Source organism: Balaenoptera physalus, assembly GCF_965194825.1.
Source record: "Balaenoptera physalus genome assembly, chromosome: 11".
Classification (NCBI taxonomy): domain Eukaryota; kingdom Metazoa; phylum Chordata; class Mammalia; order Artiodactyla; family Balaenopteridae; genus Balaenoptera; species Balaenoptera physalus.
In genome coordinates, this window is record NC_138896.1 from 82,303,222 (window position 1) to 82,327,128 (window position 23,907).

A 23,907-nucleotide genomic window follows, 5' to 3' on the forward strand; every position below is an offset into this window, starting at 1 on the left:
AGCTTTAGTAAAAAAATACATGAAATACAGAGTGAATAAAGTCTTTATTTCACCCTCCAGAAAATATCTACTTATAAAATATACACATGGCTAAATTCAGAAACCTACATAGTGGAAAGTTTCATAATTTGATTTGTTATAGTAAGCTATTGATATTTTTGATAGGAAAGAAGAGAGGAAGGGAGACATGAACCTTGGAATATATCCTCCGCAGTTTAAGATATAAAAGTTTTATTATTTCCATTAAGGTACTTAATATTTAACAGCAAATGTTGCTTCTTTCATCTTGCTGTCTTATTAAAAAAGCCTATCATCAAAAAATTAAGTCTCGGGAGGTGGGGGAAGATGGCGGAAGAGTAAGACGCGGAGATCACCTTCCTTCCCACAGATACAGTAGAAATACATCTACACGTGGAACTGCTCCTACAGAACACCCACTGAACGCTGGCAGAAAACGTCCGACCTCCAAAAAGGCAAGAAACTCCCCCCGTACTTGGGTAGGGCAAAAGAAAAAAGAAATAACAGAGACAAAAGAATAGGGACGGCACCTGCACTAGTGGGAGGGAGCCGTGAAGGAGGAAAGATTTCCACGCACTAGGAAGCCCCTTCGCGGGCGGAGACTGCGGGTGGCAGAGGGGGGAAGCTTCGGAGCCACGGAGGAGAGCGCAGCCACAGGGGTGCAGAGGGCAAAGCGGAGAGGTTCCCGCACGGAGGCTCGGCGCCGAGCAGCACTCTCCAGCCCGAGAGGCTTGTCTGCTCACCCGCCGGGGCGGGCGGGGCTGGGAGCTGAGGCTCGGGCTTCGGTCGGATCGCAGGGAGAGGACTGGGGTTGGCGGCGTGAACACAGCCTGAAGGCGTTAGTGCACCACAGCTAGCCAAGAGGGAGTCCGGGAAAAAGTCTGCAGCTGCCGAAGAGGCAAGAGACTTTTTCTTCCCTCTTTGTTTCCTGGTGCGCGAGGAGAGGGGATTCAGAGCGCTGCCTAAACGAACTTCAGAGACGGGCGCGAGCCGCAGCTACCAGCGCGGATCCCACAGCAACAGGGGCGCAGAGGGAAAAACGGAGAGATTCCCGCACGGAGGCTCGGCGCCGAGCAGCACTCTCCAGCCCGAGAGGCTTGTCTGCTCCCCCGCCGGGGCGGGCGGGGCTGGGAGCTGAGGCTCGGGCTTCGGTCGGATCGCAGGGAGAGGACTGAGGCTGGCAGCGTGAACACAGCCTGAAGGGATTAGCGCACAACAGCGGGCTGGGAGGGAGACCGGGAAAAAGTCTGCAGCTGCCGAAGAGGCAAGAGACTTTTTCTTGCCTCTTTGTTTCGCGGCGCGCAAGGAGAGGGGATTCAGAGCGCCGCCTAAACGAACTCCAGAGAAGGGCGCGAGCCGCGGCGATCACCGCAGACCCCACAGCAACAGGGGCACAGAGGAAAAAAACGGAGAGACTCCCGCACAGAGGCTCGGCGCGGAGCAGCACTCACCAGCCCGAGAGGCTTGTCTGCTCCCCCGCCGGGGCGGGCGGGGCTGGGAGCTGAGGCTCGGGTTTCGGTTTCGGCTGGATCGCAGGGAGAGGACTGGGGCTGGCGGCGTGAACACAGCCTGAAGGGGTTAGCGCACCACAGCTGGCTGGTAGGGAGTCCGGGAAAAAGTCTGCAGCTGCCGAAGAGGCAAGAGACTTTTTCTTGCCTCTTTGTTTCGCGGCGCGCAAGGAGAGGGGATTCAGAGTGCCGCCTAAACGAACTCCAGAGAAAGGCGTGAGCCGCGGCGATCAGCACGGACCCCAGAGACGGGCGTGAGACGCTGGGGCTGCTGCTGCCGCCTCCAAAAAGCCTGTGTGTGAGCACAAGTCACTCTCTACATCGCCCCTCCCGGGAGCCTGTGCAGCCCGCCACTGCCAGGGTCCCGTGATCCGGGGACAAGTTCCCCGGGAGAACGCACTGCCCGCCTCAGGCTGGTGCAACGTCACGCCGGCCTCGGCCGCCGCAGGCTCACCCCGCCTCCTCTGTACACCTCCCTCCCCGCGGCCTGAGTGAGCCAGAGCCCCCGAAGCAGCTGCTCCTTTAACCCCGTCCTGTCTGTGCGGGGAATAGACGCCCTCAGGCGACCTACACGCAGAGGCGGGTCCAAATCCAAAGCTGAACCCCAGGAACTGTGCGAACAGGGAAGATAAGGGGAAATCTCTCCCAGCAACCTTAGAAGCAGCGGATTAAAACTCCACAAACAACTTGATGGGCCTGCAGCTGGTGAATACCTGAATAGACAACGAATCATCCCAAATTCAGGAGGTGGACTTTGGGAGCAGGATATATTAATTTTTCCCCTTTTCCTTTATTTGTGAGTGTATATGTATATGCTTCTGGGTGCGATTTTGTCTGTATAGCTTTGCTTTACAATAGCTTTATTTTACTTCACTATATTATAGCCTCTTTCTTTCTTTCTGTCTTTCTTTCTATTTTTTCTCCCTTTTACTCTGAGCCGTGTGGACGAAAGGCTCTTGGTGCTCCAGCCAGGCATCAGGGCCGTGCCTCTGAGGTGGGAGAGCCAACTTCAGGACACTGGTCCACAAGAGACCTCCCAGCTTCACGTAATACCAAACGGCAAAAATCTCTCAGAGATCTCTATCTCAACATCAAGACCCAGCTTCACTCAACGACCAACAAGCTACAGTGCTGGACACCATATGCCAAACAACTAGCAAGACAGGAACACAGCCCCATCCATTAGCAGAGAGGCTGCCTAAAATCATAATAAGGCCACAGACACCCCAAAATACACCACCAGACGTGGACGTGCCCACCAGAAAGACAAGAGCCAACCTCATCCACCAGAGCTCAGGCACTAGTTCCCTCCACCAGGAAGCCTACACAACCCACTGAACCAACCTTAGCCACTGGGGACAGATACCAAAAACAACAGGAACTACGAACCTGCAGCCTGTGAAAAGGAGACCCCAAACACAGTAAGATAAGCAAAATGAGACGACAGAAAAACACACAGCAGATGAAGGAGCAGGGTCAAAACACACCAGACCTAACAAATGAAGAGGAAATAGGTAGTCTACCTGAAAAAGAATTCAGAATAATGATAGTAAGGATGATCCAAAATCTTGGAAATAGAATAGACAAAATGCAAGAAACATTTAACAAGGACGTAGAAGAACTAAAGAGGAACCAAGCAATGATGAAAACCACAATAAATGAAATTAAAAATACTCTAGATGGGATCAATAGCAGAATAACTGAGGCAGAAGAAAGGATAAGTGACCTGGAAGATAAAATGGTGGAAATAACTACTGCAGAGCAGGATAAAGAAAAAAGAATGAAAAGAACTGAGGACAGTCTCAGAGACCTCTGGGACAATATTAAACGTGCCAACATTCGAATTATAGGGGTCCCAGAAGAAGAAGAGAAAAAGAAAGGGACTGAGAAGATATTTGAAGAGATTATAGTTGAAAACTTCCCTAATATGGGAAAGGAAATAGTTAATCAAGTCCTGGAAGCACAGAGAGTCCCATACAGGATAAACCCAAGGAGAAACACACCAAGACACATATTAATCAAACTGTCAAAAATTAAATATAAGGAAAACATATTAAAGGCAGCAAGGGAAAAAAAACAAATAACACACAAGGGAATCCCCATAAGGTTAACATCTGATCTTTCAGCAGAAACTCTGCAAGCCAGAAGGGAGTGGCAGGATATACTTAAAGTGATGAAGGAGAAAAACCTGCAACCAAGATTACACTACCCAGCAAGGATCTCATTCAGATTCGATGGAGAAATTAAAACCTTTACAGACAAGCAAAAGCTGAGAGAGTTCAGCACCACCAAACCAGCTTTACAACAAATGCTAAAGGAACTTCTCTAGGCAAGAAACACAAGAGAAGGAAAACACCTACAATAACAAACCCAAAACATTTAAGAAAATGGGAATAGGAACATACATATCGATAATTACCTTGAATGTAAATGGATTAAATGCTCCCACCAAAAGACACAGGCTGGCTGAATGGATACAAAAACAAGACCCATATATATGCTGTCTACAAGAGACCCACTTCAGACCTAGAGACACATATAGACTGAAAGTGAGGGGATGGAAAAAGATATTCCATGCAAATGGAAATCAAAAGAAAGCTGGAGTAGCAATTCTCATATCAGACAAAATAGACTTTAAAATAAAGACTATTACAAGAGACAAAGAAGGACACTATATAATGATCAAGGGATCGATCCAAGAGGAAGGTATAACAATTGTAAATATTTATGCACCCAACATAGGAGCACCTCAATACATAAGGCAAATACTAACAGCCATAAAAGGGGAAATCGACAGCAACACAATCATAGTAGGGGACTTTAACACCCCGCTCTCACCAATGGACAGATCATCCAAAATGAAAATAAATAAGGAAACACAAGCTTTAAATGATACATTAAACAAGATTGACTTAATTGATATTTATAGGACATTCCATCCAAAAACAACAGAATACACATTTTTCTCAAGTGCTCATGGAACATTCTCCAGGATAGATCATATCTTGGGTCACAAATCAAGCCTTGGTAAATTTAAGAAAATTGAAATCGTATCAAGTATCTTTTCCGACCACAACGCTATGAGACTAGATATCAATTACAGGAAAAGACCTGTAAAAAATACAAACACATGGAGGCTACACAATACATTACTTAATAACGAAGTGATCACTGAAGAAATCAAAGGGGAAATCAAAAAATACCTAGAAACAAATGACAATGGAGATACGACGACCCAAAACCTATGGGACGCAGCAAAAGCAGTGCTAAGAGGGAAGTTTATAGCAATACAAGCCTACCTCAAGAAACAGGAAACATCTCGAATAAACAACCTAACCTTGCACCTAAAGCAATTAGAGAAAGAAGAACAAAAAAACCCCAAAGCCAGCAGAAGGAAAGAAATTATAAAGATCAGGTCAGAAATAAATGAAAAAGAAATGAAGGAAACAATAGCGAAAATCAATGAAACTAAAAGCTGGTTCTTTGAGAAGATAAACAAAATTGATAAACCATTAGCCAGACTCATCAAGAGAAAAAGGGAGAAGACTCAGATCAATAGAATTAGAAATGAAAAAGGAGAAGTAACCACTGACACTGCAGAAATACAAAAGATCATGAGAGATTACTACAAGCAACTCTATGCCAATAAAATGGACAACCTGGAAGAAATGGACAGATTCTTAGAAAGGCACAAACTGCCGAGACTGAACCAGGAAGAAATAGAAAATATGAACAGACCAATCACAAGCACTGAAATTGAAACTGTGATTAAAAACCTTCCAACAAACAAAAGCCCAGGACCAGATGGCTTCACAGGTGAATTCTATCAAACATTTAGAGAAGAGCTAACACCTATCCTTCTCAAACTCTTCCAAAATATTGCAGAGGGAGGAACACTCCCAAACTCATTCTACGAGGCCACCATCACCCTGATACCAAAACCAGACAAAGATGTCACAAAGAAAGAAAACTACAGGCCAATATCACTGATGAACATAGATGCAAAAATCCTCAACAAAATACTAGCAAACAGAATCCAACAGCACATTAAAAGGATCATACACCATGATCAAGTGGGGTTTATCCCAGGAATGCAAGGATTCTTCAATATACGCAAATCAATCAATGTGATACATCATATTAACAAACTGAAGGAGAAAAACCATATGATCATCTCAATAGATGCAGAGAAAGCTTTCGACAAAATTCAACACCCATTTATGATAAAAGCCCTGCAGAAAGTAGGCATAGAGGGAACCTTCCTCAACATAATAAAGGCCATATATGACAAACCCACAGCCAACATTGTCCTCAATGGTGAAAAACTGAAACCATTTCCACTAAGATCAGGAACCAGACAAGGTTGCCCACTCTCACCACTATTATTCAACATAGTTTTGGAAGTGTTAGCCACAGCAATCAGAGAAGACAAAGAAATAAAAGGAATCCAAATCGGAAAAGAAGAAGTAAAGCTGTCACTATTTGCAGATGACATGATACTATACATAGAGAATCCTAAAGATGCTACCAGAAAACTCCTAGAGCTAATCAATGAATTTGGTAAAGTAGCAGGATACAAAATTAATGCACAGAAATCTCTTGCATTTCTATACACTAATGACGAAAAATCTGAAAGTGAAATTAAGAAAACACTCCCATTTACCATTGCAACAAAAAGAATAAAATATCTAGGAATAAACCTACCTAAGGAGACAAAAGACCTGTATGCAGAAAATTATAAGACACTGATGAAAGAAATTAAAGATGATACAAATAGATGGAGAGATATACCATGTTCCTGGATTGGAAGAATCAACATTGTGAAAATGACTCTACTACCCAAAGCAATCTACAGATTCAATGCAATCCCTATCAAACTACCACTGGCATTTTTCACAGAACTAGAACAAAAAATTTCACAATTTGTATGGAAACACAAAAGACCCCGAATAGCCAAAGCAATCTTGAGAACGAAAAATGGAGCTGGGGGAATCAGGCTCCCTGACTTCAGACTATATTACAAAGCTTCAGTAATCAAGACAGTTTGGTACTGGCACAAAAACAGAAATATAGATCAATGGAACAGGATAGAAAGCCCAGAGATAAACCCACACACATATGGGCACCTTATTTTTGATAAAGGAGGCAAGCATATACAGTGGAGAAAAGACAGCCTCTTCAATAAGTGGTGCTGGGAAAATTGGACAGGTACATGTAAAAGTATGAAAATAGAACACTCCCTGACACCATGCACAAAAATAAACTCAAAATGGATTAAAGACCTAAGTGTAAGGGCAGACACTATCAAACTCTTAGAGGAAAACATAGGCAGAACACTCTATGACATACATCACAGCAAGATTCTTTTTGACCCAGCTCCCAGAGAAATGGAAATAAGAACACAAATAAACAAATGGGACCTAATGAAACTTAAAAGCTTTTGCACAGCAAAGGAAACCATAAACAAGACCAAAAGACAACCCTCAGAATGGGAGAAAATATTTGCAAATGAAGCAACTGACAAAGGATTAATCTCCAAGATTTACAAGCAGCTCATGCAGCTCAATAACAAAAAAACGAACAACCCAATCCAAAAATGGGCCGAAGACCTAAATAGACATTTCTCCAAAGAAGATATACAGATGGCCTACAGACACATGAAAGAATGCTCAACATCATTAATCATTAGAGAAATGCAAATCAAAACTACAATGAGATATCATCTCACACCGGTCAGAATGGCCATCATCAAAAAATCTAGAAACAATAAATGCTGGAGAGGGTGTGGAGGAAAGGGAACACTCTTGCACTGTTGGTGGGAATGTAAATTGATACAGCCACTATGGAGAACAGTATGGAGGTTCCTTAAAAAACTACAAATAGAACTACCATACGACCCAGCAATCCCACTACTGGGCATATACCCTGAGAAAACCATAGGTCAAAAAGAGTCATGTACCAAAATGTTCATTGCAGCTCTATTTACAATAGCCAGGACATGGAAGCAATCTAAATGTCCATCGACAGATGAATGGATAAAGAAGATGTGGCACATATATACAATGGAATATTACTCAGCCATAAAAAGAAATGAAATGGAGGTATTTGTAATGAGGTGGATGGAGTTAGAGTCTGTCATACAGAGTGAAGTAAGTCAGAAAGAGAAAAACAAATACAGTATGCTAACACATATATACGGAATCTAAGGGGAAAAAAAAAAAAAAAAGAAAAAAAAAAAAAAAAAAGGCCATGAAGAACCTAGTGGCAAGACGGGAATAAAGACACAGACCTACTAGAGAATGGACTTGAGGATATGGGGAGGGGGTGGGGTGAGATGTGACAGGGTAAGAGAGTGTCATGGACATATATACACTACCAAATGTAAAATAGATAACTAGTGGGAAGCAGCCGCATAGCACAGGGAGATCAGCTCGGTGCTTTGTGACCATCTAGAGGGATGGGATGGGGAGGGTGGGAGGGAGGGAGATGCAAGAGGGAAGAGAAATGGGAACATATTGTATATGTATAACTGATTCACTTTGTTATAAAGCAGAAGCTAACACACCATTGTAAGGCAATTATACTTCAATAAAGATGTTAAAAAAAAAAAAAAAAAAAAAAAAAAAAATTAAGTCTCTATATGAAATGGTTCATCCATAGTGGTAAAAGTTTGAATTATAACTTAGTCAATGAAAGGTTGTTTATATTTTATTGCTTTTGCTATTTCTTTAGTAATCATCTTTGCAGTCTGTGCACTGACATTTGCAATAATGTGTTTACATCAGAAAGTTAGGCCCTGTCGTTTGATGTAACAAGAGGCTGTATACTGTAGCACACAGGCACTTAGCATACCCCACTTCCTCTTTTTTCATCTGTCATCTTTAATTACCTTTAGAGGCATTAACAACACATTAGTAAAAATCTGTGGAGGGATATGAGATTAATTAGGTTCAGTGGGGTTAAGAAGTGTCATATTCTTTTTCTGAGGTGAAAGTCTACTTGATAACTACAACTTCATTTCCCATAAAGCTAAAAAGAAAGTACTATGTGATTTTCATCCTTCTATAAGTTCTTGGTCTCTTATTAAAGACTGAATCAGAGAATAAAATTACAATGCACTCTGACTCTGCCACAGAATTTTGTAACTTGAAGGGAATTGTATTCCCGTGTGCATGCAAATACCCTATCCCACTACAGAATGTGTTCTCTACACTTAACAGAAGTCGCTGATGCTTCACCCAGATCCTGTTTGGGTTTTGGGATCCACTTTACCAGTTTGGTAGCCCATTCCTTCTTACAGGTGTTGCTGCCAATCTTCTCCAAAGGACTGCCCTTGAGCGAAAGAGCCCCTTCACCCAGAGGTGCCTGGGAGACGTACCACCATAGCCACCCCCTACCCAGGGCCCATAGCTAATGACTGACTAGTGGAAAGGGGAGTGCTCTGTCTCAAGGCAGGACTGCCCCTGTGGTACGATTCATGCTCCAGAGCTCCTTATGCGATCAGGCTAATTTTATTGGAAACCACATCCTTGGTAGCTTCTTCCCCTGCCCTATCCTAATACTCTCACTCCCCTCCTGGTTTCTCCCAAGAGCCCTCCCTTAATAAATCACCTGCACACCAATCCCTGTCTGAAGATCAAGAATCCAACCTAAGACTCCAAAGAAGCAAACACTGATGAAAAGACAGGCACATAATTGGTCTTCCAGTTTGGGCAGGTAAGCAACAACATCTCAGCCATTTTTAAAGTCCCTGTCTACAGAGCTTTACAAGCCCAAGTTGGTGGTGGCAGGAGAATGTCACACGCCATTATGTAACTGTGATAAGGGAAGTTCCTAAGATCTACAAATTCACCTCACTGACAGGAGTCACTAACTGATTCCTACTCTGGGGAACGCAGCAGTTGGCAAGGGCTGCCCTTCTTGGCAGATGTCAGGTGGTGTCCTGCACTGCAATTCCCCACTCATTCTGAGAACAAAAGGAGTCTGGGGCTAGTGGAGGGAAAAAATACGACAAGCTGAGCATCGAACTACAAACAGCTCTTTGAAACCTCCCTGATAGAGATGATGGTGTTTGTGCCATAGCTATTGAGTTGAATCTAATAATAGAAGGATGGATCACCACTTACTCTGTGCTGTCAGTAATGAAAACTATCAAAACTAAGCCTGAATGCACCTCACTGTTGCCGTGTAAATCTAACATGGACAGCTTAATGAGGGAGGGACATTACCTTTTCTCACACTCCAATTTTACTCATGAAAGAAATGTGGCCCATATTGGCAATTAACTTGAGAGATTAATTAAATCCAACAGCAAGTTCAGTTCCTTCCACAGTGCATTCTGATATCATAGGAAGGGGCCAACATGCTGTGGGCACTTAGCACATGTTAAATAATAATTATTAAAATAATCTAATTTGGACTATTTTTTGCAGAAAACTGGCAGCTAACCTCACCAGTAAACAAATGCCACAATCTGATACAGCTACTCAATATTTCACATGGTCTTACTCTAAACTCTATTATTCCTGAAACTCCCAACAAATACTGCACAATAAGTGTGTTTCCTCCCTCAGCAATTTCACTCACCAATAGTATTTACTATATCTTATTGGGCCCCCTGAAGAGTGAGGAGGCAGCCAATCAGACAAAACACAAACTCTGACCCAGCTTAAGAAGTAATAGACAGGATCCCATTGTGTCTTCTTCAAAACAAAGACTGACACTGACATGGGAAGGAAAGAGCAACAGGGGTAGAGGCATGACCTTTATTCCGTGTCAGAAAGCCACATGGTGTGCTCTGGTTCGCCTTCTTATGTGTTCTCAGAGTCAACTGTCGTTCTATTTTTGTGCTTTCTTCTCTGAAATGCTCAAGTGCTTTCCTCGTCTATCCTACAGAAAATCTGGTTTTAAGAGGAGTCTTACAAATTTGACCAATTGGCAGAATGGTAATTAAATTCTTGCTTTGGTGAAAGTCAATAAAATTGTTTTAAAATGTTTGCTATAGAATCATGCACCTATAATATAGATCAAATTAAACAATAGCGTTATTATATTGATACCACGTATGAATTACAGTAGTGCCTATTCCCCCCCAATCCCACACAGCTCTCAAATCCACCTACCCAAAAGGTGATTCCCAACAGTCTCATTATCAAGGACTCCTCTTATTATCATTTGAGAATGGAGTATAAATTTTTAAATATTCTATCTATCCAAGATTAATAATCAACTAATTTCCCTTTTGGTGTTATTAAGAAAGGTATATATTCTGTTGAAACTTCTGATCAACAAATCAACATTAGGACACAGAATTAACATAATCCTTGGCAAAATAGGAAAAGGTAACATTTGGGTACCTTCTTCACAGTCAGTGTGGTTACTGATACACTTTAGGAAATAATGAAATGAGTGTGAAGATCTCCTTTCTAGACAGGGAACTCTATGACAAGGTGATGTCCTAGACCTACCCTAATAGTCATAAGTGAAGAAAATTTATATTTACAATCTTTTAAACTGCAAGAAGCTTTATCTACCTAAGTGGCACCTTGGAACTAGAAAGAGATGGTAATTAACATCAAGTCCCAATGTTCTAATATAATCATATCACCTGAAACACAGTATCTCCAGCATATCTTCAACTATTACAAAAAATGTCTATGCTATTAATATACTTCTTGACCACCACAGACTGAATGTTTGTGTCCCTCCCTCAATTCCTATGTTGAAATCCTAACTCCACTGCAATGGTATTAGAAGGTGGGGCCTCTGGTAGATGATTAGGTCACATAATGGGATTAGTGCTCTTATAAAAGAAACCCCGAGAGCTCTCTTGCCCCTTCCATCATGCAAGGACACAGTGACAAGATGGGCTATGAACCAGGAAAAAGGCTCTCACCAGACAATGAATCTGCCAGCGTCTTGATCTTGGAGTTCCCAGCCTCCAGAACTAAAAGAAATAAATTTCTGCTGTTCAAGCCACCCACAGTATTTTTGTTATAACAGCACAAACAGACTAAGACAATGACAGAATGTTCCTACAATTGATGACAAAAAAAGTATATGGAAAACAAATGACTGAATTTATCAGATTTGGAGTGGTCTTAAATTTGCATCAAAATGAAAATATTTAATTCAACTGATCCAACATTAGTCCATAGTTTTCATTCAGGCTATTATTTTAGACCTAATACTAATAATAATGTCTAACATTATTAAGCTCTTACAAAGTGTTTTATGTACATTCAATCATTTATTTGACTCAACAACCCTATGTAAGAAGTACTATTATCATCCCACTTTACAGACGAAGAAACTGAAGTTTACTTAAGTATCATGCATAGCTATACGGCATCTGTGTTTACCTGCTCCTTGGTCAATCCGGACCAAATGACCGGGGTGGAGGAGGGGGTAGGGAGAGGTAGTGGGGGTGTGAAGCTTGATATTTTGTTCTAATCGTCAAGGAAAACACTGTGAAATGTCTGAACAATAACTTGTCCCAAGACCACAAGCTTACCTTCAGTACTGTGAATACTGTAAGAGATATATCTAAAGTTCTTTCTGATATTTCTTACATCACCAGTTTAATGGCATATAATACATATTAATTGGATGTAAGATCTATTTGAATATCTCTCATTGTAGCAGAATTATATAAGGAGAGTTAAATAATATAGGGAGCTGATAGTTCTGTTTAACAGAAAGTAAAAGTTGGGAAAAATATAATCTCAATAATTCCACTGACGTGGGGGTGGAGTCAAGATGGCATACTAGGAGGACGCAGAATTCACGTCTCCGCACAACTAGGACACCTACCAGGCACCAGTGGGGGTCCATGGACACCTAAGGGGATGGGAGGAACCCCCAGCAACCAGGTAGGACATGGGGCATGGGGGGAGTGAAGGGGGAGGAGAAGTGGAGGCGGGTCAGGACTAGCGCCCCTGAGGGGCGGCTGAGGGAGGGGAAGGGATCCCATGCCTGAAGGGGGAAATTGGGGAACCACTGGGAGGGCAGAGGATCAAAAGGGAGCGTGGCCAGGTTTCCCCTGCCCACTTGGGCCCCTAGGAACCTGATGAGATCCCAGGCCTGATCCTCTGCCCACTGAGGCCCCCTTCAGCCATGCAGGTCCTGAGGGAGGGGGAGGGAGGGAAGGGGGAGCAAAAGTAACAGCCGGACATCTGGGACGGCACCCCTGAGGGGTGGCTGGCGGAGGGAAGGAGTTCCTACACCCAGCAGGATCCACTCACGTTTAGGGGTCCAGCGGAGACAGGGGAAACCCTGGGGGAGATGGTGGGGAGGGGTGCAAAGGAACAGAACGGAACATGGCCAGGGCTTTCCCTGTCCACTTAGGCACTGGGGAGCCTGCTGGACTCCCAGGCCTAACCCCCTGCCCTCGGAGCCTCCTTCCTGCTGGGCATACCCCAAGCCCCGCCCCTACACCCCCACCCAGGGCCCTACCTCTACACTTGGAGACCCCCTCCAACGCGCTGGGCCTAAAACTCACCCACATACTCTTCCTCAGGGCCCTAACTCCAAACTCCAGAATCCCACACTCCAGAGGCCCTCCTTTCCCAGTGCGGCCTCTCCCCTTCCACACAGGTCCTAAGCAGAGGCCCCACCCCATGCTTGAAAGTAGCCCTGCCAAGGCCCCACCCACAGGGCCTTTTCTGGTTAGTGGGTCCTGAGCCTAGGTTCCGGCCCATGCTCAAACGTAACCCCCCCCACCCGCCTAGGTCACTCCACCCTAAACCCCGCCCCTGCCTCAGTTCCACCGCCTAAACTCCACCCCCATAGCCAAGGCTTTTATTTCCTTTTTTCCTCTTTTAGATTGGAGTTCTGTTTTACCTTGTTGATTCATTGTTGTTGATTCTTTTATATTTTTATTTTTCCTAGTAAATTTTTTATTTTTTGAATTTTACTTTATTCTTTACACTTCGTTATTGTTCTCTCCTTTTGGTTTGTTCCTCTCCCTCCTTTTTTTTCTCTGTTGTGGTTTTATCTTACCTTGTTGCAGTTGTTTCAATTACAGTTTTATTTCTCCTAATGTATTTTTTATCTTTCTAATTTTATTTTGTTTTTCATTCTTTAATATTACACTGCTTCCTTTTTTCTTTCTTTCTTTCTTTCTTTTTTTTACCACGCAATGAAGCTTGCAGGATCTTGGTTCCCAGGCCGGAGATCGGGCCTGAGCTCCTGTGGTGGGAGCTCCAAGTCCAAACTGCTGAACTAACAGAGAACCTCAGACCTCAGGGAATATTAATTGGAGTGAGGCCTCCTGGAGGTCCTCATCTCAGCACCAAGACCCGGTTCTATCCAACTGCCTGCAAACTCCAGTACTGAATGTCTCAGTTCAAACAACCAGTAAGACAGGAATACAGCACCACACATCAAAAAAAAAGAAAGAAAGAAACAACAATAAAATATGTTACAGACGAGGGAGCAAGGTAAAAACTACAAGACCAAATAAATGAAGATGAAATAGGCAACCTACATGAAAAAGAATTCAAAGTAATGATAGTAAAGATGATCCAAAATCTCAGAAAGAGAATGGAGAAAATTCAAGAAACATTTAACAAGGATCTAGAAGAACTAAACAGCAAACAAACAGTGATGAACAACACAATTACTGAAATTAAAAATACACTAGAGGGAATCAATATCCCTCAGAATAACTGAGGCAGAAGAACGGATAAGTGAGCTGGAAGATAAAATGGTGGAAATAACTGCCAGAGAGCAGAATAAAGAAAAAAGAATGAAAAGAATTGAGGACAGTCTCAGAGACCTCTGGGGCAACATTAAACGCACCAACATTCGAATTTTAGGGGTTCCAGAAGAAGAGAAAAAGAAAGGGTCTGAGAAAATATTTGAAGAGAATGGTCAAAAACTTCCCTAACATGGAAAAGGAAATAGTCAATCAAGTCCAGGAAGCAGAGAGAGTACCAGAGAGTACCGTACAGGATAAACCCAAAGAGAAACATACCGAGACACATATTAATCAAACTATCAAAAATTAAATACAAAGAAAAAATATTAAAAGCAGCAAGGGAAATGCAACAAATAACATACAAGGGAATCTGCATAATGATAACAGCTGATCTTTCAGGAGAAACTCTGCAAGCCAGAAGGGAGTAGCAGGACATATTTAAAGTGATGAAATGGAAAAACCTACAACCAAGATTACTCTACCCAGCAAGGATCTCATTCAGATTAGACAGAGAAATTAAAACCTTTACAGAGAAGCAAAAGTTAAGAGAATTCAGCAACACCAAACCAGCTTTACAACAAATGCTAAAGGAAATTCTCTAGGCAGGAAACACAAGAGAAGAACAAGACCTACAAAATCAAACCCAAAACAATTAAGAAAATGGTAATAGGAACATACATATCAATAATTACCTTAAATGTAAATGGATTAAATGCTCCAACCAAAAGACACAGACTGGCTGAATGGATACAAAAACAAGGCCCATATATATGCTGTATACAAGAGACCCACTTCAGATCTAGGGACACATACAGACTGAAAGTGAGGGAATGGAAAAAAATATTCCATGCAAACGGAAATCAAAACAAAGCTAGAGTAGCAATTCTCATATCAGACAAAACAGACTTTAAAATAAAGAGACAAAGAAGGACACTACATAATGATCAACGGATCAAACAAAGAAGATATAACAATTGTAAATATTTATGCACCCAACATAGGAGCACCTGAATACATAAGGCAAATGCTAACTGCCATAAAAGGGGAAATCGACAATAACACAATCATAGTAGGGGACTTTAACACCCCACTTTCACCAATGGACAGATCATCCAAAATGAAAATAAATAAGGAAACACAAGCTTTAAATGACACATTAAACAAGATGGACTTAACTGATATTTATAGGACATTCCAGCCAAAAACAACAGAATACACTTTCTTCTCAAGTGCTCATGGAACATTCTCCAGGATAGACCATATCTTAGGTCACAAATCAAGACCTGGTAAATTTAAGAAAATTGAAATCATACCAAGTATCTTTTCCAACCACAACGCTATGAGACTAGATATCAATTACAGGAAAAAAATGTAAAAAATACAAACACATGGAAGCTAAACAATACACTACTAAATAACCAAGAGATCACTGAAGAAATCAAAGAGGAAATCAAAAAATACCTAGAAACAAATGACAATGAAAATAAGACGTCCCAAAACCTATGGGATGCAGCAAAAGCAGTTCTAAGAGGGAAGTTTCTAACAATACAATCCTACCTCAAGAAACAAGAAACATCTCAAATAAACAACCTAACCTTAAATGTAAAGCAATTAGAGAAAGAAGAACCAAAAAACACCCAAAGTTAGCAGAAGGAAAGAAATCATAAAGATCAGATCAGAAATAAATGAAAAAGAAATGAAGGAAACAACAGCAAAGATCAATAAAACTAAAAGCTGGTTTTTTGAGAAGATACACAAAATTGATAAACCATTAGCCAGACTCATCAAGAAAAAAAGGGAGAAGACTCAAATCAACAGAATTAGAAGTGCAAAAGAAGTAACAACTGACACTGCAGAAATACAAAGGATCATAAGAGATTCCTACAAGCAACTATATGCCAATAAAATGGACAACCTGGAAAAAATGGACAAATTCTTAGAAAATCACAACCTTCCAAGACTGAACCAGGAAGAAATAGAAAATATAAAAAGACCAATCACAAGCACTGAAATTGAGACTGTGATTAAAAGTCTTGCAACAAACAAAAGGCAGGACCAGATGGCTCCACAGGCAAATTCTACCAAACACTTAGAGAAGAGCTAACACCTAACCTTCTCAAACTCTTCCAAAAGCAGAGGAAGGAACACTCCCAAACTCATCCTATGAAGCCACCATCGCCCTGATACCAAAACCCGACAAATGTATCATAAAAAAAGAAAACTACAGGCCCATATCTCTGATGAACATAGATGCAAAACTCCTCAACAAAATACTAGCAAACAGAATCCAACAGCACATTGAAAGGATCATACACAATGATCAAGGGGATCATTACCTCTTGATCATTACCCCAGGAATGCAAGGATTCTTCAATATACGCAAATCAATCAATGTGATACACCATATTAACAAACTGAAGGATAAAAACCATATGATAATCTCAATAGATGCAGAAAAAGCTTTTGACAAAATTCAGCGCCCAATTACGATAAAAACTTTCCAGAAAGTAGGCATAGAGGGAACCTACCTCAACATAATAAAGGCCATATATGACAAACCCACAACCAACATCGTTCTCAACGGTGAAAAACTGAAACCCTTTCCTCTAAGATCAGGAACAAGACAAAGTTGCTCACTCTCACCACTATTATTCAACATAGTTTTGGAAGTTTTAGCCACAGCAATCAAAGAAGAAAAAGAAATAAAAGGAATCCAAAATGGAAAAGAAGAAGTAAAACTGTCACTGTTTGTAGATGATGTGATACTATACATAGAGAATCCTAAAGATGCTACCAGAAAACTACTAGGGCTAATCAATGAATTTGGCAGAGTAGCAGGATCCAAATTAATGCACAGAAATCTCTTGCATTCCTATACACTAATGATGAAAAATCGGAAAGAGAAAATAAGGAAACACTCCCATTTACCATTGCAAGAAAAAGAATAAAATACCTAGGAATAAACCTATCTAAGGAGACTAAAGACCTGTATGCAGAAAACTATAAGACACTGATGAAAGAAATTAAAGATGATACAGGTGGAGAGATATAACATGTTCTTGGATTGGAATAATCAACATTGTGAAAATGACTGTACTACCGAAAGCAATCTACAGATTCAATGCAATCCCTATCAAAATACCAATGGCATTTTTCACAGAACTAGAACAAAAAATTTCACAATTTGTATGCAAACACAAAAGACCCCGAATAGCCAAAGCAATCTTGAGAAGGAAAAACGGACCTGGAGGAATCAGGCTCCCAGACTTCAGACTGTACTACAAAGCTATAGAAATCAAGACAGTATGGTACTGGCACAAAAACAGAAATATAGATCAATGGAACAGGATAGAAAGCCCAGGGATAAACCCATGCACTTATGGTCACCTTATCTTTGATAAAGGAGGCAAGAATATAGAATGGAGAAAAGACAGCCTCTTCAATAAGTGGTGCTGGGAGAACTGGACAGCTACATGTAAAAGAATGAACACTTCCTAACACCATACACAAAAATAAACTCAAAATGGATTAAAAACCTAAATGTAAAGCCAGACAGTATAAAACTCTTAGAGGAAAACATAGGCAGAACACTCTATGACATAAATCACAGCAATATACTTTTTGACCCACCTCCTAGAGAAATGGAAATAAAAACAAAAATAAACAAATGGGACCTAATGAAACTTCAAAGCTTTTGCACAGCAAAGGATACCATAAACAAGATGAACAGATAACCCTCAGAATGGGAGAAAATATTTGCAAATGAATCATCAGACAGAGGATTAATTTCCAAAATATACAAGCAGCTCATGCACCTCAATATCAAAAAAACAAACAACCCAAACCAAAAATGGGCAGAAGACCTAAAGAGACATTTCTCCAAAGAAGATATACAGATTGCCAATAAACACATGAAAAGATGCTCAACATCACTAATCATTAGAGAAATGCAAATCAAAACCACAATGAGGTATCACCTCACACTGGTCAGAATGGCCATCATCAAAAAATCTACAAACAATAAATGCTGGAGAGGGTGTGGAGAAAAGGGAACCCTCTTGTACTGTTGGTGGGAATGTAAATTGATGCAGCCACCATGGAGAACAGCATGGAGGTTCCTTAAAAAACTAAAAATAGAGCTACCATATGACCCAGCAATCCCACTACTGGGCACATACCCTGAGAAAACCATAATTCAAAAAGAGTCATGTACCACAATGTTCACTGCAGCACTATTTACAATAGCCAGGACATGGAAGCAACCTACGTGTCCATCGACAGATGAATGGATAAAGAAGATGTGGTACATATATACAATGGAATATTACTCAGCCATAAAAAGAAATGAAATTGAGTTATTTGTAGTGAGGTGGATGGACCTAGAGTCTGTCATACAGAGTGAAGTAAGTCAGAAAGAGAAAAACAAATAATGTATGCTAACACATATATATGAAATCTAAAAAAAAAAAAAAGAAATTGTTCTGATGAACCTAGGGGCAGGACAGAAATAAAGGCACAAAAGCAGAGAATGGACTTGAGGACACAGGGAGGGAGAAGGGTAAGCTGGGACAAAGTGAGAGAGTAACATTGATATATACACACTACCAAATGTAAAGTAGATAGCTAGTGGGAATCAGCTGCATAGCACAGGGAGATGAGCTCGGTGCTTTGCGACCACCTAGAGGGGTGGGATAAGGAGGGTGGGAGGGAGATGCAAGAGGGAGGGCACATCGGGATATGCGCATGCATATAGCTGATTCACTTTGTTATACAGCAGAAACTAACACAACATTGTGTAAAGCAATTATATTCCAATAAAGATGTTAAAAAATAATAATTCCACTGAACTCTTAGTACATGTAGGAGTAATGGTATAATAATACATTACTGGAAAAATAAAATAATTTAAATTCACATTCTCCAATATGAAGAATTTCTGTTTTCTTTAGGTAAGCTTCTGAAACTTCCTTTCTCTCCGCAAGGTAGAAATTTTGAAGTTAAAGGCTATGAGCAATTACATACACTAGATTATAGAAAGTTTCTTGTGTTAGCTAAAGAATCGTCTAAATTCTTCACAAACATGGTTATAGAATCCCAGAAAACTGATCCTGAAGAAATTCCTGTTTGTGACAATTCATAAAATATTTCACCATGAGATCTAGGTGCAAAAGACATGAATTCTAAGGATTTACCACTTTTGATATTAAAGGGTTTCCCATTTACTTTTAGCTTACCCATGTTGCATGGAAATTGATCTGAAATGCCATTTTAGGCAGAAATTTGTCCTCATCATTAAACTTTTCTTGATGAATCCAGATCATCAATATGAATTATTTAATTATTGAAATCCTCAGAACATATGAAGGGAGTTAAAACTAATCATCAATATACCAAATAGCCCTAGGCTGTTAGGTATCTTCATTCCTCTGATTTTTTACAGACTCTGTAATAGTGGTCTTCTAGCTAAAGTTCACAGAATCAGATATTTTTACAAGACTCAATTACCAGCAGCTCAACTTCTTTCCTAAAATTGATCTGTCTGAGAATGCACTTCTCAGACAAGGAATCATGGGGATGACAATTTCTGTTTAAAAACCTTGTCTTTTCATCTGCAAGCCACTGTCAAAGAAGACACTGTTCCTGAGAAAAAGTCCCATAAGAGGCCAGCAAAAAGGGACTCAATAAGAAATACAACAGAGGGGGGTGCCTTATTTCACCAGAGGCAGAATCATTTCAAGCCTCCTCCTTACTCTGTCTAGAAATTCATTCTGGACTGAGAATTCAGAACTGAAAAGATAAGTCATTCAGAGGTTCATGAGAAAATTTATGTGAATACAAAATTCAACCTTAAAGAAAGAAAACCTGACCTATCTGATTGAGTCAACAAATAAGTTTCTCAAAATAGTTTAGATAGGTAGACATTTTTCATAAGCTTGATGAGCTAAATCAGCAGCTTCAAGGTTTCGATGAAATATATTTAAAGCATGTGACCAGATAAAAGCATTTTGTCCAAAAAAAAATCATTTCTGCTAAGCTGTATTGAATTTTGGAATATTTTTATCTTCCCCAAGTCTGAGTGTATCAAGCTGAACATGGTGCCTCTAAGAGAAAGAGCAACAAGTATAATCAATGGGTATTTGAGAGGCTTTGTTAAGTCTTTGGTGTACTTCCCAGAAACACAGAAAGTGAACGTCTCAAATGACTGATTAACAAATTCTTTTGCAAGTCAGTGTTTCCTTTCAACAAAATTGAAGGACAACTAATTGAGGTGTCAGAGGATGAATCACGAACAACAATTTGATGAGAAATCATTGTGTGATTTTGGGCATAAAACTGGTAAGGAGTTTTTTAAAAAAATTCGACGATAAAAAAAATCTCTCCAATCTCATCTCCTTATTTGTGTGAGAAAGATTTCTCAATGCTTACATCTAGAAAAATGAAAAATTGGCATTGTGCTAAATCCTATCTTGTTCCAGAAATAAATATTTGACTTCATACAAAACTAGCTTAAAAAAAGAAAAAAGTGTCCATCTCATTAACAGATGCAGTTCTAATAAATTTAACTTTTATATTTAGTGATTATCAATATTTAATATTATTTGTGGTCTTGGTCAATCTGTGCTAATAACAACAGCAATAAAAACTCAATCCAGATGTCATTTTTGAAATTTAGAGGATTATGGACTCAGGAAGTTATATTTATTTTAAGGTTCTGAGACTATACAATGATCAATAAAAACATTTAAGCATATTTCATTGATAAATTCTGTAAGGTAAGTAAATAAAAACATGAATTAAAAGAGAAAAAGGATCGGTGTACAGTTTTCAGAAAGAACTTGCTTTTATATTTTTAAATAGATGATGGTGAGAATCAAATTATAATAGTATTATAGTATTATAGAATCTAAATGGGTATATTTTAAAATGATTTACACTTTTAATTTTAAAATTCCAACATTTACAATACACCAGAAATTATGTTCTTGGTAATTCTTTAAACTTATGATGAAAAATTTGAGGTCTATAATTATTCCAAAAATCTTTCAAGGTGTAGGGAACAAAGAAATTGGAGCTTTCTGCTTTATTTCTTCTGCCTTCTTATTTTTGGAATTAGAAAGTGTGCTTTCCTGGCCCTACTCTAACATTTGCTCTTTGATCCACTGTTCCCTTAGAAATTGAGGTCTCCAAATCACAGAACTGTGGACATGATGAATTGCCCAAACAAATATGATACTAATTATTTGCTTTACCATAAGACTCATTACAAGCTTCTTTTAAATAACAATCTCCTCTAGCACTTCTGAAATATGGCTCCATGATTATAAAAATTCATCACTGAATTCTATTTACAGGCTCTTCACTTTTTAAGTCCAAAATACAAATGTGATGCTTTGATCCTATAGCAGATTTTCAAGAATAATCCCTTTTTAAGTGTCTGCACAAATATGTTATCGAGTTCAGCATGGCGACAAAAAGAAAACAGAAGAGAAGGGAGAAAGAAAAAAGAGGAGATGAAAATGGTACAATGATATCACAGAAGAAGGTGGGCAACTTTAAGCAATCAGGCCTTTTCAAACATGGCATCGCCAAATTTTATCACTAATTCATAATAGGATTAAAACACAAATCATTTTTTATCTGAGAACAAAGATAAGTATTGGTTTCATATAGTTCTTGTCCCTATAACCAGATTTCTTTCCTGGTTTTCTCTCTGAGACAAGAAACTCCTAATGAAACAGGGGATAACTATTTCTTGAGGTCTGATGATCCTTACAAGCCCCTTGACCTCTCTATGGAACTTCATTTTCTTATCTATAAAATGAGAAGGTAGCTCTCAACCAATAATTTGAGGAGGGGAAGGAAAGGGGGCAAGGAGGGCAGACGAGAAGGTCCATGTTTCAAGGGACGACTTTTTTCGACAGAATACCTACACCTAGCCCGACCAGATTCTGACTCAAGCTGCATCACTACCCTACACCCCTGTCAACATCGAGAATTCCTGCTATGGGGATTTGTGTTCTTTCCTTCAAAATGAACAAAAGGCTGCCATCACAGTGTATAATTTTAAGGTCCCTGCAGTAATGAGATTCCATATTCTTCAGCTATGAATAGAAAACAATGATATTCATTTGTTTCTCTTCTCCTATGTCTTTTGTTTCTGGCAAGGATCACTATTTACTCCTTGTAGCCTAGAAGAGGATGAAGTGTGTGCCCAGGAGGAGGAGGGGGATAAAAGATGTAGGTGGGGACATGTTTTCAGCCGCCATGAGGCTCAAGAGCTACATTAATCTGTAGTTCTATGTTTTCATGACTTCACAACTCTCCCAGCTTAAAAAAAAAAAAAAATTATTAGGAGTTTTAAAAGATCCCCTTTTCTCTCATCTTGAAGCCTGTTAAAAGATATTTGTAAAAAGGAGGTACAAAAGAAGAGGTTGCCAGATAAGGTACTTTTTCTAAATCAAAGGAGCTCCCAGACAAAATGGGGTCTGACTTGGTGGTCAGCTGTCAGAGTGAAATTTACTTTAGCAGTAACAACAGACAAAGTATGTCAGACTAAGTGCTTGATCAAGAAACTGAAAATTTTTCAATAAAACGGCGTTGATGTCAGTTAAAGCAGAAACCCCAGGTAAAGAATGACTATGCTGAAAATAAATTAAGAAAACATCCTACAGACTTGAGAAAAAAAATTCTTTTTATCCTCCCAACTCACCTTACTCTATGTAAATTTCAGAGGTTCTTGATTTCAGGAGGTTTTCCAGCCATAATGATGGGCTAGTGAAGACGTTTGTGTCCCTGGATCTAGTGATTCTTGTCATGGCTCTGAAGCCCAGAGTCACTCCTATTTAGAAAATCTCTTATATCCTTTTAGATTATGCTTGATCTCTTTCTTTTTTTTAATAAATGTATTTATTTATTTGTTTATTTTTGGCTGTGTTGGGTCTTCTCATTGCGGTGGTTTCTCTTGTTGCGAGCACAGGCTCTAGGCACACGGGCTTCAGTAGTTGTGGCACACAGGCTTAGTTGCTCTGCAGCATATGGGATCTTCCCGGACCAGGGCTCGAACCCATGTCCCCTGCATTGGCAGGCAGACTCTTAACCACTGCACCACCAGGGAAGGCTTATGCTTGATCTCTTTTCATCTAATTAATTACATCTCAGGAACCAAGAAGTAATTACATTAAGAACTTGGAGGCATGCCTTCAGAAATGTCACTATGGCTTTCTGTTTGTTTACTTTAAAGCAAACCAGCACTCTGGAACTTAGTTCAGATTAGCAATTTTGTGCTTTCAGTTAGATACAGTGCAATGGTTCTACTCCTGGTTGCTAGAATAAGAAAGCAGGTGAAAGACATACAGTAATGTGGTTCAATCTCCCCTTCTCTCTCTCTGTCTCTCTCTCCTTTGTATTCTACTTCAGTATAGTGATTTGAGGCCTCTGGGTTTGAGTTGGGAGCATAGAAACTATTGGCAAACGTTTACCTGTTTACCTGAGGGTCAAGTGGGATGAAAAGCAGAACAAGAAGACAGAACTTTCCAAGGACTGGCACTGGTCAAAGCACAGAGAAACAATACGGATCTTCAAAGGGACATTTTTTTTCTTTTTCTTTCTTTTTAAAAAATGTTGTCAGTCTAATAAGTGTTGAAGACTATTTGCTAAGCTGTCCAAAGACATAACTATGCT

At 40.1% G+C, this 23,907-nt stretch overlaps 1 protein-coding gene across 13 annotated transcripts in view; it reads right to left on the reverse strand.

Moving 5' to 3' along the window:
• FHIT (fragile histidine triad diadenosine triphosphatase) overlaps nt 1-23,907 on the reverse strand; it is a 1,480,075-nt gene that overhangs the window by 1,232,551 nt on the left and 223,617 nt on the right. For 5 of the 13 annotated variants that reach the window (XM_082412418.1, XM_082412413.1, XM_082412425.1 and 2 more), the window contains exon 3: nt 11,422-11,472. The exons of 7 other annotated variants lie outside the window; for them this stretch is intronic. The gene's annotated coding sequence lies outside the window, so the exon portion shown is untranslated. Of the gene's footprint in view, nt 1-11,421; nt 11,473-23,907 lie in introns of those variants that run through there. One more of the 13 variants, XM_082412415.1, reaches the window with a different exon arrangement.